The sequence below is a fragment of the Carassius carassius genome, chromosome 2, assembly GCF_963082965.1.
Source record: "Carassius carassius chromosome 2, fCarCar2.1, whole genome shotgun sequence".
Taxonomy (NCBI): Eukaryota; Metazoa; Chordata; class Actinopteri; order Cypriniformes; family Cyprinidae; genus Carassius; species Carassius carassius.
Genome location: NC_081756.1, coordinates 9033057 through 9047336, shown reverse-complemented (window position 1 = coordinate 9047336; position 14280 = coordinate 9033057). Strand labels below are relative to the sequence as shown.

The 14280-nt window shown below is 42.5% G+C and overlaps 2 non-coding genes across 2 annotated transcripts; one reads left to right on the top strand and one right to left on the bottom strand.

The window, feature by feature from the left end:
* Positions 1-13705: 13705 nt before the first annotated feature.
* Positions 13706-13778, bottom strand: trnar-acg (transfer RNA arginine (anticodon ACG)). Its single transcript has one exon. It is a non-coding gene; the product is annotated as a tRNA-Arg (tRNA).
* A 429-nt stretch (positions 13779-14207) lies between these two features.
* Positions 14208-14280, top strand: trnar-ucg (transfer RNA arginine (anticodon UCG)). The gene has a single exon. It is a non-coding gene; the product is annotated as a tRNA-Arg (tRNA).

The following is a 14280-nucleotide window of genomic DNA, read 5'->3' as shown; positions in this document are numbered from 1 at the left end:
TAATCGAACATAAATTCGTCCCCCGCACTTTAATTTGGGAACTGTCCAAGGTAAACACTCTCACGTTATGTATGTTTCATTCATACCAGACGCCAGAGGGCGCTCTCTCGCATAAAGTCCAAAACGGACTCGTAAAAGTACCAGCTTGTGACAACTATGTGACGCACGCTACAGGAAATACCTTATATGGACAAAAGCATCAAGCTGTCACTGGATAAAAAAAGCCGAAATGATTTGACCATAGACTGTATAAAAACATGGACGTAGTGTCCGTGACGTCACCCGTAGACTCCTGAAGTGTTATTTTGAAGCCTAAAGTGTGTAGAGCGGGCCGTCCCCATCTTGGCAGCGCGTCACCGCGCGACTCTCCCGGACAATCAAAAATGGGCAAAAAGGCGGGAGCTAGTTGCTGAAGCCACACCCACCTAGCATGACTGCAGTGTCAGCAGCGGCAATCCACCTGTCACTCAAGTGGCTACGCCCTTAATTATGCAGAACCTTAAATCTTAATATAGTTTAAACGGATGAGTTATAAAAAAAAATCACCCCCCTCACAGTTGTCATGAAGGGCAAAATTTGCTATTTAGACCAAAATCATTTTTTGAACCAGGCTGTGTTTTTTCCTGCTGTAAAGTTGGGCATTTTAACATGGGGAGTCTATGGGACTGACTCCCTTTTGCAGCCAGCCTCAAGCGACCAGTCGATGAATTGCAGTTTTAGTCACTTCCTTATTGGCCTCACAAGAGAGAGCGGGAGGTTGGCGCTCGGATTTGACAGATAAAACGTGAATATTCATTGCAACAATACATGATTTGTGTTTTTGTGCATTTTCATAACAAAATACATGAATAACGCAGCGCTAACTGACACATTTTTTACAGTATAATATATTATTTTTTACAGTATAACATTATATTATTATATTTTCTGACTTATTCTGAAAGTCCCTGTTTTTTTGTGTGTGTGTATTAATTATGTAATACTGGAATACTTAAAAAAAATTGCAACTACAAATACAGTGAGAAATAGGCACAAAAACATTGCGAGTGCAAAGATTAAGATTAACAACCCTTTTAATTTGCAAATATAAAGTCAATAAAAAAATTATAACAGCAGTGCAAATATATGTGCATGTACAAATATTGTGAGAATACAAAAGGCACAATAACAATAGTGTGAGGGCAAATATTAACAATCCTTTTAATCTCCTAATATATTTTAAAGCCAATAAAACATTTACAACAGTAGTGCAATTTTGACACATCAATTTAACCCTCTGGGGACGGATTGGGCGGTACCGCCCAAAATGGCATACTTTTACAAATGTGTAGTTATCTCAAAAACTATTAATGCTAGAGAGATGCGGTTTTTTTTTGCCGTCTTCCTCAGATTCCACTGAAAACAGCGGTATCCAGTTTGTATATTAAACACGCTTCCCTTATTGCGCAATACCACTGCGTAAACAGGCCAATGAAAACATCTCGGTTACGTATGTAACCTTGGTTCCCTGAATAGGGAACGAGATGCTGCGGTGACGTCACCACGTATGGGAACACCTTCGGTGTGACGAATGTCTGAAGCCCTATACCATCCCGCCAATCCTATTGGCCAAATAGCGCGTGGCACCGCCCAGCATGCGTAGGCATATATATACCTGGTGCCGCGCGCCATTTACCTCAGATTTCATGACGAGAAGAGAAGAAAGCTATCAAGGTACGGCACGGCCAGAACCGCAGCATCTCGTTCCCTATTCAGGGAACCAAGGTTACATACGTAACCGAGATGTTCCCTTTCATAGGTCACTTCGATGCTGCGGTGACGTCACCACGTATGGGAACGCTATACCATCACGCCTGACGTACCTGATAGCTTGGATCCAAGGAAGCATCTGCTCAAGCGGAGAGAACCCGGGAGCCAGGAGCCATCCTCACATCCAGACTGTAAGACCTGATAAAAGTGCTCGGTGAGGACCAGCCTGCCGCAGCACAGATATCATCCATAGAAGATCCACTGAGAAAGGCTTGAGAAGAAGCCACTGTTCTCGTGGAATGACCTTTTACTCTTAAGGGCGAAGCGAGCCCGCGCGCCTCATAGGCCAAGGAAATAGCCTCCACCAGCCAATGGGACATGCGCTGTTTCGTAACTGCATGGCCCTTATTCTTATGTCCAAAACAGACAAACAGCTGGTCAGACTCACGCCATGGGGCAGTGCGATCCACATAAGTCTTCAACGCCCTCACAGGGCAAAGACTTAGATCTCCAGACTCTGTCGCAGCAGGAGAAAAGGCCTCCAGGACCACCTGCTGAAATGAAAAGGATTAGACGCGACCCTAGGAACATAATTAGGCCTAGGTCGCAACAACACTTTCACAGAGCCTGGTGCAAACTCCATGCACGAGGGTGAGACAGAGAGAGCCTGCAAATCCCCAACTCTTTTAAGGGAGGATAAAGCCATGAGAAGAAGTGTCTTCAGAGACAGGAGCTTATCCGATACAGTTTCCAGGGGCTCAAACGGATGCCCTGACAAACCCAGTAACACAATGGATAAATCCCATGAAGGAACTCGCACAGGGCGGAAAGGCCTCAACCGTCGCGCACCCTGTATAAAGCGAGAAACCAGTGGATGACGACCCACTGAAACACCACCTATATGCTCATGGTGAGCTGAGATAGCTGCCACATAAACCTTCAGGGTGGCTGGTGTCAATCCCTCCGAAAAACGGTCTTGAAGAAACTCCAGTACTGAAGCCACAGGGCAGTAAACTGGATCCACATCATGAGTTTCACACCATGTCATAAACAGTTTCCACTTGAAAGCATATAAGCGTCTCGTAGAAACTGCTCTAGAGTTCAGTATAGTCTCGGTAGTTTCAGCAGAAAGACCGGGACATATCAACTCACTCTGCTCAGAGGCCACGCCCACAGGTTCCACAGATCTGGCCTGGGATGCCAGATCCGTCCCTGTGCTTGCGATAATAAATCCCATCTGAGGGGAATCTCCACCGGAGAGCCCGCTAACAGATTGATGAGATCCGCAAACCACGGCTGTGTGTGCCATCGCGGAGCCACCAGCAACAGCTGTCCCACTCTGTCCCGCCGTATTCTGCATAATACCGCTGGGACCAGCCGAATCGGAGGAAACGCATACAAGCTGGTCCTGGGCCAGCTGTGAGCTAGCGCATCCAGACCCAGGGGTGATGGAGGGCTTAGGGAGAACCATAGCGGGCAATGCGTAGTCGTGCTCGACGCGAATAAATCCACTTCCGCTTCCCCGAAAATATGCCATAGGTGATTCACCGTTTGGGGGTGTAATCTCCATTCCCCTTGTTCCAGAGTCTGCCTGGATAATAAATCCGCTCCGAAGTTCAGTCGTCCGGGGATGTGAACAGCCCGGATCGACAGAAATTTGTCGTGAGACCAAAGAAGAATCCGCCTCGCCAGTCTGCACAGAGGGCGAGAACGTAATCCTCCCTGATGGTTCAGATAAGCCACGACCGCAGTGTTGTCCGTTCTGAGAAGCACATGACGGCCGGTCAGTAGACTCGAAAAATACTGGAGAGCCAGAAAAACCGCCAGTAATTCCAATTTGTTTATGTGCCAGCTGCGTTGTGCCGCTGTCCACACTCCGTGGGCTGGGCGCCCCTGACAAACAGCTCCCCACCCGGTCAAAGACGCGTCTGTCGTGACAGTCTCTCGGGAAGCGCAAATTCCCAGCCGAACCCCGGTGAGGAGAAATTCGGCTGATGTCCATTGTTTTAACGACATCACACACCTCCGCGTCACCGAGATCGTTCGATGCGGAGAACAACGGGGTGAAATATTCTGTCGTTTCGTCCACCACTGAAACAGGCGCATGTAAAGCAAACCCAGATGAATCACGGGAAGCGCCGCCGCCATTAGACCTAGTAGTCTGAGGCACAGTCTCACTGTCACTGTGTGACCCGCCCTGAAGTGCTGAACGCATGACGTAATCGACTGAGCGCGCGGGACAGAAAGCTTTGCTGTCATCGCGCGAGAGTCCAAATCTACTCCCAGAAAGGTAATCCGTTGAGAGGGGATTAATACACTTTTCTGGAAGTTTGTGCGTAAACCCAGGCTGTGTAAATGATTTAGCACAATATCTCGATGAGAGTGTGCTTGAGTCTGAGATTGCGCTAACACCAGCCAGTCGTCCAGATAGTTTAACACACGGACGCCCCGGAGCCGCAACGGGGCCAGAGCTGCGTCCATGCATTTTGAGAATGTACGGGGAGCTAGCGCTAAGCCAAAGGGAAGAACGCGGTACTGATACGCTTTGCCCTCCAAAGCGAATCTGAGGAACTTCCGGTGTCTCTCGATGATCTGAATATGAAAATAAGCATCCTTCAGATCGATCGTGACAAACCAGTCGTTTGGTTGAATCTGAGACAAAATAGATTTTACCGTCAACATCTTGAATTTGCTCGACCTGAGTGCAAGATTTAGACGGCGTAAATCCAGAATGGGTCGTAATCCGCCGTCCTTTTTTTGGTACCACAAAATAACGGCTGTAAAACCCTGACTCCATCTGAGAGGGGTGTACTTCTTCTATAGCCCCTTTGCTCAGTAGAGCTAACATTTCCTGTCTCAGCACCGCCATGTCCATCGGTTTCATCACCGTGGAGAGAATTCCACGGAAAGGGGGCGGGCCTTTCCGAAACTGAATGGTGTATCCGTGACAAATTGTGCGTAACACCCATTGAGAAATGCCGGGCAAGCGTTCCCACGCGGCCCGAAACAATATTAGCGGTTTTTTGTTTTTTTTTGTATATAATCCTGAAGCGTATCCACGGCAGGATTTAATCCAACAAGATAAACATTGGGCCACGCTGCTAGCGAGAACGCGGCAGCTGTGTGAGCCGTCATACACTGGCCATCTTTGCCAGCCTCCGCGCCGTCCCTCAAACTCTGAAGGCTGGATTGTGCAGAGTGTCTGAGGGGGCGCGCGAATGAGAGCTCAGTTCAATGACGCTCGAGGTGCCTTTGCTGCGAGACAGTCAATGTTAGAGAACATGAAGGAAAACGCATGCATCAAACTCGCTGCGTTTCGTTGTGTATAATCCTGAAGCGTATCCACGGCAGGATGTAATCCAACAAGATAAACATTGGGCCACGCTGCTAGCGAGAACGCGGCAGCTGTGCGAGCCGTCATACACTGGCCATCTTTGCCAGCCTCCGCGCCGTCCCTCAAACTCTGAAGGCTGGATTGTGCAGAGTGTCTGAGGGGGCGCGCGAATGATAGCTCCGTTCAATGACGCTCGAGGTGCCTTTGCTGCGAGACAGTCAATGTTAGAGAACATGAAGGAAACGCATGCATCAAACTCGCTGCGTTTCGTTGTGTATAATCCTGAAGCGTATCCACGGCAGGATTTAATCCAACAAGATGAACATCGGGCCACGCCGCTAGCGAGAACGCGGCGGCTGTGTGAACCGTATACACTGGCCATCTTTGCCAGCCTCCGCGCCGTCCCTCAAACTCTAAAGACTGGATTGTGCAGAGTGTCTGAGGGGGCGCGCGAATGATAGCTCCGTTCAATGACGCTCGAGGTGCCTTTGCTGCGAGACAGTCAATGTTAGAGAACATGAAGGAAACGCAGGCATCAAACTCGCTGCGTTTCGTTGTGTATAATCCTGAAGCGTATCCACGGCAGGATTTAATCCAACAAGATGAACATCGGGCCACGCCGCTAGCGAGAACGCGGCGGCTGTGTGAACCGTATACACTGGCCATCTTTGCCAGCCTCCGCGCCGTCCCTCAAACTCTAAAGACTGGATTGTGCAGAGTGTCTGAGGGGGCGCGCGAATGATAGCTCAGTTAAATGACGCTCGAGAAGCCTTTGCTGCGAGACAGTCAAATGTTAGTGTGTGGAAACTGCAGTGAGAGGCTTAGATGTGCATTAGCAGTCCAACAGCGCTCTCTGGAGGCGGGCACAGTCCTAAGCAAACATGAAGGAAAAACGCATGCGTCACATTCGCTGCGTTTCGTTGTGTATAATCCTGAAGCGTATCCACGGCAGGATTTAATCCAACAAGATAAACATCGGGCCACGCCGCTAGCGAGAACGCGGCAGCTGTGCGAGCCGTCATACACTGGCCATCTTTGCCAGCCTCCGCGCCGTCCCTCAAACTCTGAAGACTGGATTGTGCAGAGTGTCTGAGGGGGCGCGCGAATGATAGCTCAGTTCAATGACGCTCGAGGTGCCCTTGCTGCGAGACAGTCAAAGTTAGAGTATGGGGACTGCAGTGAGAGGGTAGATGTGCATTAGCAGTCTAACAGCACTCTCAGTGAAGGGCATAGTCCCTGGCATATTAACATGAAGAAAAGCGTGTGCGTCAAACTCGCTGCGTTTCGTTGTATATAATCCTGAAGCGTATCCACGGCAGGATTCAATCCAACAAGATAACATCGGGCCAAGCCGCTAGCGAAAACGCGGCGGCTGTGTGAGCCGTAATCCACCATTTGAAGAGCAAAACTGTTGATTAACGCGCTCGAGTGGGGGAGAGCGAGCACATGGAACTCCAGTGCATCACTGTATTCATATTCAAGCCGCACATATCGCCCCTAACCAACACCTCGTGCGGGGCCTCGGCGACCGCAGAAGCGAAACGGTGGGGGTTAGACGCGAGGCGACTTAAGAAATACACTCCAGAGCGCGGATACTTCCTAATGGCGTTAGTGCACAGGGGAAGTGTATGCATATTTTACTGTAGCCATAGGCTATCAAGGAGAGAACCTGTAGAGAGGCTGCAACGAACCTCTCATAAGTGCCTCCTCGTGATAACCCATCATACGGCTCCTACCTTTCGTTGACTCATCGCGTCCGCGGAGAGGAGTATACTGCTCGTAGATGATCGCTGAGAACGCGAGATAATAGGGCACAGAAGATTCGCTTCGTACTGAAGGAATGAAATCTGAGGTAAATGGCGCGCGGCACCAGGTATATATATGCCTACGCATGCTGGGCGGTGCCACGCGCTATTTGGCCAATAGGATTGGCGGGATGGTATAGGGCTTCAGACATTCGTCACACCGAAGGTGTTCCCATACGTGGTGACGTCACCGCAGCATCGAAGTGACCTATGAAAGGGAACTATTATGTTAGGCAGATTCAACACGCAACAACCAATGTAAAAACCGCTGGGAGGAATATTTTTCTAACCCAATCAGAGGAAGGTTACCATGATTTATTCTAGCCATTCAGAGGACTCTGTAGCTCTGCTGTAGCCTTGTAAAAGCTGGGCTGGACTATAGTAAAACGACCTCCAGCCAGGTGTAATCAATAACCGATCGGAGAATCAGCATGAGGTGGAGAAAGCAGAAAGCGATCGGAGTGTTACAGAGAACGATCGGAGTATTAGCGAGCACAAAGAGATAAATTCGAGAGAGATATAGCATTATTACAGAATTGTTTTATCAAAATTGCAAGCAGTAAAAGATCTAGGGCAGAACAAGCTCTGGAACAATTACTGGAAAGTGACGAGGGGAAATCTGGAGCAGACAGCTTTTACACAGATGACGAAGTATTTTACCAGGATGGGGAAGATCCATTTGAGGACTGGTATGTAACTTCAAATAACCTCTTTATCATTATAATTTATTATATCATACATCTTGAGTATGTATATGTTTTGGATTTTTAGTCAGATAGCGATTGAGGCATGAAATATTTGTTTTAGTGTACCATACTACTCTTTCCCTGTAAACTCAGTTCAAGAGTGGTGTGCAATTTGTTTCAATAGACTGACTTACTCAACTAAGTAAACTGCTCAGGTCAAGAGAGGTGAAATGTGTTTTTAGTGTACAGTGGAGTTTCATAGGGTTACATGAGTTTATAGGAGTTATTTTTTCTACATTGAATTTTGACACAAAAAAAGCTTCCAGTTTGATTGTGTATTTGCTCTGATGCAGGATGCAGACAGGACAACTCGCCGCACACCCCTACCCATTGTCCCTTGGACCCAGCAAACCCTGCACACAAGCCTGCAGATGTCAGAAAGTACTGTGAGCACTGCAAGGCAAGCAAAGTGTACAACAAGACCTCCTGGCCTTGCTTTGCTCACTGGCATGCCTAGGACTGTTTGTAAAAAAAGTTAATTATTTAATTGTTCTTTACACATTTGATTAAACAATAACACATTTCTGTCAAGCAAAGAGTTTGAAAAAAATTTTTTTTTCAAAAACTGTTCTATATTGTGTGTTTTTCAGTAATAAATGACAAAAAAAAATCTAATTTTCGTTTTTGAAATTCTCTAGTTTATTGTACAATTTTTCACTCATACTTCCTTTATAAACACATTGCATGCATGCTTATGGTAGCTTAGGGTCTTCTGAATCCATCGATACCAAATACATGGTGGTCCATCATCATTACATATGGTTTATAAGCCGAAATGTAAAAATAGAGAAAACAGACCAAAAAGGGCTTAGTCCCAAAAATTAAAAAAAACGCCTAGGACTGTTTGTAAATAAAGTTAATTATTGAATTGTTCTTTACACATTTGATTGAACATTAACCCATTTCTGTCAAGCAAAGGGTTTGAAAAATATATTTTTGGTTCAAAAACTTTTCACTTTTGTTGTGTGAGGTAGGATTTTCAGTAATAAATGACAAAAATCTTATTTTCGTTTTTGAAATTCTCTAGTTTATTGTACAATTTTTCACTCATACTTCCTTCATAAACATATTGCATGCATGCTTATGGTAGCTTAGGGTCTTCTGAATCCATCGATACCAAATACATGGTGGTCCATCATCATTACATATGGTTTATAAGCCGAAATGTAAAAATAGAGAAAACGGACCAAAAAGGGCTTAGTCCCAAAAATGAAAAAACGCCTAGGACTGTTTGTAAATAAAGTTAATTATTGAATTGTTCTTTACACATTTGATTGAACATTAACCCATTTCTGTCAAGCAAAGGGTTTGAAAAATATATTTTTGGGTCAAAAACTTTTCACTTTTGTTGTGTGAGGTAGGATTTTCAGTAATAAATGACATAAATCTCATTTTTGTTTTGAAATTCTCTAGTTTATTGTACAATTTTTCACTCATACTTCCTTTATAAACATATTGCATGCATGCTTATGGTAGCTTAGGGTCTTCTGAATCCATCGATACCAAATACATGGTGGTCCATCATCATTACATATGGTTTATAAGCCGAAATGTAAAAATAGAGAAAACGGACCAAAAAGGGCTTAGTACCCTAAGGGTTAAAATAATAAACAGTAAACCAAAAATGTTTACCACAGTAGTAAGATTTTTACATATCAGTGTAAAAAAATATAATAAATATCAAACCAAAACAAACATTTGCAGTGCAATTTTGACATCAGACTAAGAAAATAATAATAATAAATAGTAAACCAAGACAAACAGTTACCACAGTAGTGCAATTTTGACATATTCGTTTAAAAAAAAATAGTAAATCAAATATACCAAAACCAAAATAATGATAATAAAAAACATAAATATACCATATATATATATATATGAAATATAAGATATTTTCCCAACAGAGGCATGCAGCAGAGGAAACACACAGTAATTACACATTTTAGAGACAGCTGTCATTGTTGGAGACTTGTAAATTGCACTATAAAGCAAACATTAACCAAATAAAAATATCACGTGCTGAAATAGCAGTTTTAAGAAGCTGGAGGGTTGCCATTTCCCTTTTTTCTTCATCTATAACCTCGTTCCTGCAGCACAGCCCTCCATTCACCATATGATTGAGTCTCAGACTCTTTGCAGAACCAGTTGCCAAAGTACTGAAGATGTGATGGTGGCTTTCTCTCTTTGTTACACTTTCTGTAAAGAATGACGTCTGTCTTCTTTACATATTTTCATGTGACAGTTCCAGTGAGTGGAGTAAGGAACATCTTGACCAGATGTCTGTGTCTGAGCTGATGGTTGCATAGCTGAAGGTATAAGGAGGTTGAAGAACATCACCTGTGAGGTACCTGGCACTGTAGAGGATGGCGCGCAAGTGCCTATCACTGTAGGAAGCTGCACAGATGGTAAAATGAAAGGGAGAGAGATGAGTAGTGCTGATGCAATGACAGGAAGGCCTTGATGTGATGTTGGAGCCTGGGAGATGGCCTGGGGTTGCGACCTCCCCTTAAGTTTTGCCTTCCCAGCAGTGTTTGGTGGCAGGATAAAAAGGTGAGGCTCAGCCAAATTTCCTGGATACAGAGTTGGTCCTTTCTGCATTGCTGCAGGAAGCGTCTCGGGTCCTGCCATGGGTGCATCTGGGGCTTGGATACCCTGCTTCAAAATCTCCTGTTCCTGTGACTTGCCACGCCTTCTGAACCTGGGAAACATAAAACAACAGATATTAATAAACATTTAAGCAATACAAAAGATCAACTACTCTTTGTCATGACTATGACGCAGCAGTATGACACAGTTGAGATCACACAGCAGTCGTCTAATGTATTACTGCTTTTGTGAAATGGCTACTTTATTGAGATTAACATTGTATTATGAATTATTGATTCTTGCAGTCTGTTGAAGACAGCTGGTCCATGTCATAAATCTTATCTTTCATAATGAAGAAGAAAACAGAAGTTGAACTCTTGTTGATTTGTTTCTAGACCTGCAAAGCAGCCACGGTTACAATAAGGCTGATGATACAAAAAATTTTGAGAAATGTTTCTTGGGCACGTTCCCCACTGAGAATGGGTAACAAATTTCAATCTGGATACTTCAGATCAATCTTGCGCTCTGTGTCTTACCTGGTTGCCTGTTGATAGCGATATTAACCAAAGTTGCCCAGCAGCATTGATCAAAAAAAGTTGCCGTGTAACATCAGCCCTTAGCTGCTTTAAGTTTAGGCTTAGCGGTGACGATGCTTATTTACTCACCATTGTGTGACTGTTGCAGCGTTCACTTCTGGGAGCTGGATGGTGGTCTCACTCATCACCTTAGCATTGGTGAGGATGCACTCTTGGATGTACTTGTGAGCACATGCTACAACAGTGAAGCGGGACACCCTCACAGCACAGCGCACCACGTTTGGGTAGAGAGCACAGAGCCTTGTGAAAATGGCCTCCACCACTCGGTTGCAGTCAGGCCACTGTGCAGGACTATGAGCCCCAACGAAACACCTGCAAATTACAACAGGATACATATTATTAATGTAAGATTGTTTTCATTGCGTGATCTTATTTTTATTTTCCCTTTCCTATTCTGTCTGTTTTGCTTTGTGTTGTCTAAATGTTGATTGATAATATCTGCCCATAGTTATGTTGTCTTTCTTTGTTTTGTTTTTAGATTGATGTTGAAATGTCATATCAATAAATCAGGGTCTCTACTGGATTACTGTGTTGTGGAATTATTACAGGGTGTTGTTAGTCAGCCTGTCAGATTTTATTCACAATAATGACTGCATATTAACCCGCTTATTACATGGCTACTTACTAAAGTACAGTAAAAGACAAATTATTTGACACAACATATTGAGTCAGTTGTGATTAAACGTAAATCACAACTAATAATTTATGTTATAACCAGGCTAAGTTTAAACTTAACAAGCTGCACAGGGAAGCTGAGACAGGGAAGGGAAAGTTCAGTCTATTCTATGTGATCTCCTTTTTAAAGACAAATTTTTCACTTCCATTCACTGAACCTCCCCTTAAACTATTTTTGACAATTTGAAGCCCTCTGCTCTTTTCCAAGTAAAGATCATACATTCAAAATTCTAGAATCAAAATATACTTAAAGTACTAAAAGTAGAAGCATAATGTATACTATATTATTGCATTATAACAAGTGATGCATTAATGTGTAAGAATCGTTTTAATGTTGCAGCTGGTAAAACTGTAACTTTATATACTTTATATTCTGCTTGGTCGGCTAATCTACAAAAATATAAAATACTTTTTTTTAAATAATATTTTACATTGATTAGCTGAATTATTAGCTTGTCTGAACTACAGGTTATTCATTCAAAACAACTTTATATATTTGACAATTTATTTTTATGTTAACATAAAAACACAACTCACTTTACAATATGCTGGCACTAGTATGCATTAATTCATGCTTAATTCATGCACAGATAATCATGACTTAATATATAACTCATTAAGGACCAAACAATTTATTAATAATAACTGCATTGGCAACAAATTAACATTTTATATGATTCATAGATAAAGTAATCAATAAATTGTTATTATTAGTTAAATGTGTCATAATGTATTCATTCCTTAATAACATATTATATTAACTAATAGTGTAAAATTATATCATTAATTAATAATTAGCTAATAATTTGTAAAGATATCATTATGTTATTACTTTAACTTTACTTGTTGAGGTACATGACTAATTAAAAAAAATCCATAACCACAATAACATATTAACAATTGGTTAATAGTTCTTTACCTCAACAAGTAAAGTCATAACATGATTCCTTTGAAAATCATTAGCTAATGATTAATTAAAGCTGACAACTGGAAGTTTGGCCACTGTAGTAATTAAAATATACATTTACGTCATTAGTTAATATAATGTTATTACGGAACTAATACATTAAAGTAAATTTAACTAATAACGTTTTATTTATTAATTAATCTATGAAACATATAGAATGTTTATTAGTTGCTGATGTAGTAATAATTAATTATGGTTTAAGTTAGTCCTTCATGAGTTTACATTAACTCGTGATTATCTGTGCATTCGTTAAGTATGAATTCATGCATATGCACCGGTATTGTAAGTGTTACTTTTTTTATTGATAAAAGATTCACTTACATTGCAAATGTTGGTTAGAAGTTAATCGATGACAGTTATCTTCTTCTTCAGCCGTGATCCGCCAGTCTCCGGGGGTTCTTGACGTTATCAATTGATCTACTTGTTGTTACTATGAAGAATCACGGATGAGGAACGAGTGCTGATTGAACAATTTCTTGTTGTTACTGGGCGAAATCACGGTTGCGATACGAGCGCTGATTGGCTAATTGCTTGTTGTTTCTGGGGGAATCACGGTTGCGATACGAGCGCTGATTGGCTAATTCGCGGTTGCGATACGAGCGCTGATTGGCTAATTCGCGGTTGCGATACGAGCGCTGATTGGCTAAAACATAAGTTTCATGGTTGCAGCCGGGAACGTGATTGGCTGTCATATAACAAAGAATAACCACGACCTACAGGTGACATGGAGCGCCACTGGCCCGGATGTAGGCTGAGTTTTGATAGAATTTGATAGAATGACACACTTTCATTTTATTAAAGAATGGCTTAAAACGTAATACTATCAACAGAGATGTGTAAAATAAGTAATAACTATCATCTTTAGCTTTTGTTCTACGCAGCGGCAATAGCTGCGAACATTTTTGCTCGTTTTTACTAACAGCACTGCATCTGATTTTAATCATTAACAGGCCAAATAGTTCGTAGTGGTGTAATTGTAAACCTGAAACTTTGTCTCAAAACGATTCATTTTGACTAAATTACTAAAACGTCTCGTTTCGAGAGTATTGTGCCTGTAACAGTATTCTACTGTTACAGGCACAATTTTAGTGAATGTTAAAATACTTTTTTATAATGAAAAAAAATTTAAAAGAAAAATGACTTAACAGAAAAAAAATCTTTAACTAGATCATGTTTTATTTAAGAATGAAAAATAAATGAAAATAACTAAGAAACAGTATTTATGACAGTCTTAAAAAAAAAGTATTCGAGCCAGCCAGGAGTCGAACCTAGAATCTTCTGATCCGTAGTCAGACGCGTTATCCATTGCGCCACTGGCCCGGATATCGACTGAGTTTTGATAGAATTATATATACTTCATGCATAGGTAGTGACACACTTTCATTTTATTAAAGAATGGTGTAAAACGTAATACTGTCAACAGAGATGTGTAAAATAATTTATAACTATCATCTTTAGCTTTTGTTCTACGCAGCGGCAATAGCTGCGAACATTTTTGCTCGTTTTTACTAACAGCACTGCGTCTGATTTTAATCATTAACAGGCCAAATAGTTCGTAGTGGTGTAATTGCCTAAGTAAACCTGAAACTTTGTCTCAAAACGAATCATTTTGACTAACTTACTAAAACGTCTCGTTTCGAGAGTAAGTGAGCATTTGTCTGTGTGCGCCCTCTTCTGGACCATCTGGAGAAGTGACGCCTGGTGCTAAAAATAGAACTCATGACACGTGACCTCATGTATCATTGCGCAGGCCTCGTGGCCTAATGGATAAGGCGTCTGACTTCGGATCAGAAGATTGCAGGTTCGAGTCCTGCCGGGGTCG